The 6,563-nt window shown below is 36.3% G+C and overlaps 1 pseudogene; it reads right to left on the reverse strand.

Moving 5' to 3' along the window:
- Window positions 1-545: 545 nt before the first annotated feature.
- On the reverse strand, window positions 546-784 carry LOC130835558 (40S ribosomal protein S29-like; annotated as a pseudogene).
- Between the last annotated feature and the right edge of the window lie 5,779 nt (window positions 785-6,563).

The following is a 6,563-nucleotide window of genomic DNA, read 5'->3' on the forward strand; positions in this document are numbered from 1 at the left end:
TCAAAGCAGAATCTATCATTTTACAACCTTCAAATAGAATTTTGCAGCTTGAAAAATCAGTTAAAATCCTTGTTAACATTGGTTACTGCTTGGTACTACACTTACAGATGTTTTTCTTCTTTATTCTCTTTGAACTTTTTCTGCAAGGAGTGTGCATTCATTTTATGATCAGAATAATAAAATTTTTATTGCAAATAATTGAAAGGCCAGTAAGTAGAAGGCAGAAAATAAGAATAATCTAACAAGCTGATGATCTTTGGCTGATATTAGCCAGCTGGTCGGTAGCCCTTAGGTTTTGGGGGTGGTAATATATTGAATTTACATAATATTGCATAAAGGGAATCAAAGTGGTTTGATCTTTATTTTTTTGGAATGAATACTTCCATATACCTGAGGGAAAATAGACACATTTTAAAGATGAATCCATTGGGAAGATGATCTTAAATTTTAAAAAGGAGATTTCTGTAACTAATTATTCCATTTTCGTTAAAATACTCATAATGGAAGAGTTTTGGAGATAGATGTTGTTTGTCTGTTTGGGTTTCTTATGTACAAAGAGCTGGCATTGTTTTTGTTGTTGGGTAGATGTCCTGGGTGATCCATTTGAGGAAGGTTACTTGGTCCAACTTGATGAAGCCTATATCCTTCTCTTACTCTTAGAAACACAAAGGGCAGATATTGGGGACGTATTTCCAGATCAGATCTGGCCAGCTAGAGTAGATGCTGCAAAAGTCCCCTGACCAAATTTTCATGAGTGGCTCCAGTAGAGCTATAGGTGACCCATGTCACTTCCAGAGGTGCAGTGAGATAAAGGGAAACTGTAAATATGCATGTGTGTATTTTTCTAATGAGCTATAATATGGTATGATATATATAAATGGGATACAGGCTTAGATACATTAATTTATTCACACTCACTGTCTAGACAGGGTAAGTAAGAGAGCTACACTTAGACATCATTTCTCTGTATTCCCACCTGGGCATAGCGTTCTAAAGCAAACTTGGCTTTATGAAGGTGATTAGGGTCACCACTGAGATGGACAGTTTCTTTTTTTTTTTTTTTAATTTTATTTATTTATTTATTTATTTTGGGGGGGTACACCAAGTTCAATCATCTGTTTTTATACACATATCCCCGTATTCCCTCCCTTCCTTGACTCCCCTCCCCTCGAGTCCCCCCCACCCTCCCCGCCCCAGTCTTCTAAGGCATCTTCCATCCTCGAGTTGGACTCCCTTTGTTATACAACAACTTCCCACTGACTGTCTATTTTACAGTTGGTAGTATATATATGTCTGTGCTACTCTCTGTCCACTGAGATGGACAGTTTCTTTAGATTGTCTTGGTTGGTAAAGATTTCCTTTGGATTACAGGTGACCAGTGGAAACACTTGTGTATCACTCCTTTGACCTAAAGAAAATTAAAATGTGGTCTAAATGACGTGAATATAAGAAATATGCCTCCAGGAAACAAACAAAATGAAGATCTTTAAAAAGAGCCTAAAGTCCCCAATGTCAGAAAACAACAATGTATTATTGTAGTACTCTCAGAAAAGAAAAAGAGAACAGGGACTAAAGAAAACAAGAGTTATTTAAAAATGGTTCATTTTAATTTAGTTCATGGAATAGAATTCTTAACAATATAATAAGAAGGATTCCTTTTCTATGGCTTATATTGACATTTCAAACAGTTTTTTTTATCCAGCATTCTCTGCAATACAAAGAATAGCAACAAGCATCTCTTCTATCGTTTCTGATTTTTTCATTTGTTTGTTTGTTTACATTTCTCCCCCATTACATTGTTATTCAGATCTTCTCATCCAGAGGTCAGGTGTGAGCTAGTGTGGATACTCACGCAGGAGCAGGGGAGTTTGGATGTAGGCATCCTGTGAAAATGCAGGAAGAAGTCATCAACAGCTGGTAGCAGGGCCCCACGCTGGGGCCAGACTCCAAGTCTGGTGTGAGAGAGATCCAAAAAGATGAAAAGATCAATATAGGGTCTCAGTTTTAAGACACTAGGATTCTTGTTACTAAATAAGAATTAAAGCTCAATATAATAAGACAAGAACTCAATGATGGAATCTGGCATACAAGGCTGAAAGCTACATTTAGGAAAGCTACATTTTCCCTGATGTCCTTAGACAGTAACTCTGGTGGCAGAGATTATTATATTTATGATTTTTATAATTAATAATTATGATCACTAAAATTTATGAAATATCTACCAGTCCCTAGATACCATATCTTATCTTTGAATACAGATTATTTAATCCCTTCAACGATCTGCCTAGATTGATACACAAAAATTTTATTAAAGATTAAAAACACACAGTTCAACTCCTGTCTTCATTTTGGGCTTCTGATATTCTATATTCACCTGGTTTCTAGAGAAATTAGATCAACATTCTGACAAATTCTCAGCCATTTTGTATTTATTACAAATACAGGTTATATGTCAAGGCTGAGTATCTCATTACATCCTTGTCGGGTATGTACAAATCATAAAACTCACCATCAGTTGAGAGAAAATGGGGGACTGGTGAGTAGGCATGAACTGACCATAGGAGGTCTGCCCCATTCTTTCCAAAGCTCAGAACCACTGTATGTATCAGTGCCTTCATCATCAATTTCTTACTCATTGTATTTTATTTCGTTTGCAATAAAGGTTCCAAGGAAAACACTTTTGAGATTGCAGCTCTCTCAGTATATCTGCGTTGTCATCTTCTCATGTCCTTTACACTAGCACCATGTTGTCCCTTCCTCCAGCTACGCTGAGAACTTTGTAGCATCCTTTAGTTTCTTACTGTCCTCACTCAACCATGGGAAAACCACACACACATGCACCTAGGCACAGGCATGCACCTTCACTGACAGCTGCAGGTACCTTCTCCTTTACCGTGAAGATGTTTGCTTTGAGATTAACTCTATTAACAGGCATCCCCAATGAATGTGCTGGATTCATACTTCCCTATTTTTGCTTTATAAAAGAAACATAAAATACATGTTCTAATTTTGGTTTGTTATGTATATACTGACCTGTTGAAACAAATCATATGAAGCTCAACAGTTTCCACAGAAAAATAATCTTAATGCATTATAAGCAATCTAATCATTTTGTAGCTGAAAACATCTCCACACCCTTTCCTAATCCATCACACAAAATTGCACGCATAGTCCATTTTGGAATCACTGCTTTTGAAACTGGAATTAATTTAACACAATTTCAAAAATTCCCCTATGCTCTTTGAATATGATCATATTGCAGATAAAATTGATAGACCATTTTTATAGGGCTTCCCTGCACTTGGGATGATTTAAGTGGTATATGTGTTACATAATAACCTGAGTTTCATTTTAATATAAACTGTTGAAGAAAGCTTTTACTGCTTCTCATCATGTTTTCTGTATTATTACTGGTACTAAGAGTTTAAAATGATTATGATTCCCATCACTATTGCCAAATTGATTTTTTCAAATTATTTATTCCACATATAAGTGATTCATAGCTATCTCGCCAATGGGATATTTTTGCCATTCTCATCATGTGAAATAAATACAAATCTCCATTTTAGGGACCAGTAAGCAGGCTACCCTTTAAATTAGTAACATCGGTGCCAAAATGAGCTCTCTCTCTTCTGAGGTACTACCAGTGTCCCTTAAACTGTTGAAATACTTTGAACTGATTTGGCAAGCTAACTGCACATGGGAAGTTCTTTCAACCTATACGTTGATGGTGAAAGTCCGTAAGTTACACGTGACTAGAAACTTCATCTGTTTCGTTCACTGCAGTATACCTCTCACCAGGAACAGTTACTAACACCAAGTAAGCACTCGATGCATATATATTGAGTAGATAGTAAACCTGAATGCTAAATTATTAACACTATTTTAGAGTTTTTACTTTTTATGAGAATAAAGAAAGGATTACCAACAGGAATAAATAACCGATGCTCAGAACCTTTTATTCTAAAACAACAATTTGTTATCTTCCTGTCCTAATATATAGTTATAACATCTGGCTTAATATTTAATAACTCAGACATAAAGAGTGTATCAGTCAGATACAGTTGCATCAGTCAGATTCGCTTGCAAAGAACAGAATTCATTCTACCAAACTTAAGCAGGGGGATTTGTAATGATGTATTAAACAGCTAAAGATTTGTTTTGTAAGAAGGCTAAGGAAGCAGACTTTAGATTGAGCCTCCAGCAGGAACACGGACACGCTGCACGGCCGTGGAGATCTTGTCTTGATTAGGAAGCTATAGAATCAGAAAATTGCCAATGAGATGGGAAATTGGTGATTAAGTTTTCATCGTAATCTACATGAACAACATTGATATTTCTAACCCTGACTCTTTTCCAATCTAGCTTGGTTCAAGACTCACAGAAATACACCTGATTCATGGAATCTGAAGCACATCACAAATGCTAGCCAGAAAGGATTCTGGGAAATGTAATTTTAGCATTCCAGCCTCAGCATCATGTAAAGGCACATAATTCACTATAAATGACCTAGAACTTTTAAGTCCCCCAAAACAGGGTGCTCCACCAATTCAGTTTTCTAATTCCTTCCTAATAAATTAGAAGATCTGTCATTAGACCAAGCCAACGTTACGGGCCATGTGAAATCTGACAAGTTTCCCCATCACCTACTAGTCACACGTGAAATGGTGAAACCAAATCCCCAAACAGATTGCCACAATGTAGTTAGAAAGCCATAGTTAGTGCAACACCACTCTCAAATTAGATATTTTGCTCAATTAATAGTTTCAAAGCATAGAATTTGCTTTGAATGCTCTAGCTGAAATAGAATTATAAAGACCAGTAGAAAAAAAAATATAGTGTAGCTTTAGCACAATGGAAACTTCAGCAACTGGGAGGTGAGGGTGGCATCCAGACCACACTGGCTGTATGATTCTGGGAAATCTGTTAACCACTCTGTGCCTCAGTTTCCTCAACAATAAAATAGGATAAATAAAAGTATATTGCTTACTGGGTTTTCTGAGAAGAATTGGGTTAGAATTGTGCCTGGAACATATTAGGTACACAATAAATGTCGGCTATTATAATCAGTCAGTTAGCTAATAAACCAAGTTTTTATTTAGTACATATCCTGAACTCTAGGACCTGAGGCAGATGCATTAGAAAGTGAGACCCACTTAGGGTCTAGTTTAGAAGAACCAAAAATACAAGATGTTAGAAAATATTATATTTGAATTGTGAAAATAGCAGAAAGAGCATGGGTTTGGGGGCTTGTTTTTGTTTTGTTTTGTTTTGTAAAGGCCTTAGGAAGATTGGAAAGTGGAATTCTCAGAGAGCAGCATTTTTGACAAATAGAAATTGCCAGTATAAAGCAAAGGATGATCTAGAAGACAGCATGGGAAACATGGTTGGACTCATGCGGATCTTTTCAGTCAAGCTAATAACTAATAAAATCCATCGCAGGTCATAACCATTTCTAGGACTCAAATGCAGTATATGGTCATAGACAAAATGGACCAAGCTTTTTCGTTTTTATTTTGATTCTATTTTTCTATAAACAAATAACATGAGTAACCAAGCATCCATTCAGCTGCTCATATTTATCATTTGTGTGATAGAGAAGGAATTGGACAAAATTTAACACCAAAAATATATCAAAACAAGTTGTTTCTGAAAGTAAATCCAAAGTACACTCCCTACATGGTATAGCATTAAAGTTAGCCATAGGAAGTGTGATCATCTGTACATCCCAAGATACAACCTGTATCTAGCAAGAAAGTCAATTTATGTGGAATTTCAGTTTTCTGTAAGTGTTAGGCGAATACCCATTTTAATAAGGCATTGTTGTGAAAGATTTTCTGAAGAGGAGATATGAGACATTTCTTCCCAAAACCTCTTAGGATGAGTGAACTTATTTCTTTTCGTATGGCCAGGTGCTTAACAGAAAGGAGTACTCTTTCATGATTATCTAATAGTCTCACAGAAGCTCTTTACCTATGAAGAGCAATAAACATCTGATTCCCAAAATTTAAGGGAAACAGTATATACAGCGTAGATTTGTTGAGCCTCTGTTCCACGCTTGACACTTACCAGGTGCTGTAAGAATACAAAGTTTAAGATGAGTCCTCTGCTTTTAGAGATTTTCAGTCTAGTTGGTGGGGCAAATTATACACAGATGAAAAGGCAAATAATCAAAGTTAAATAAAAAATACAAGGTAAGATATGATTAAATATAAATACTAAGTTTTACAGGTTAAATGTACAGACATGAGATTACTGAGGCTTGTATATGGACCAAAAAAGAAAAACAATAATTATGGAGAGTGGGAAGGTGGTAGGAGTTGAACAGAATTGGTAGAGAGGAAGTGAAGGGCATTCCAGCTGTGGAAAGAACATGACCAAAATGTATTTGAATGAATCTGTAGAGCTAAAATTGTTGAAGTAGAGGATATTCAGAGGGGACCAATAGAAATAAGACAGAAAATGCTGTTTGGAGACAGCGCGTAGAGGTCTTTGGATGCCCAGATAAGGAGCTGGTGGGCGAGGGAGTTCTACTGTAGGGCTTTGAGCAGGAGAGGAGAAGA

Source organism: Hippopotamus amphibius, chromosome 14 (assembly GCF_030028045.1).
Source record: "Hippopotamus amphibius kiboko isolate mHipAmp2 chromosome 14, mHipAmp2.hap2, whole genome shotgun sequence".
NCBI classification, from domain to species: Eukaryota; Metazoa; Chordata; class Mammalia; order Artiodactyla; family Hippopotamidae; genus Hippopotamus; species Hippopotamus amphibius.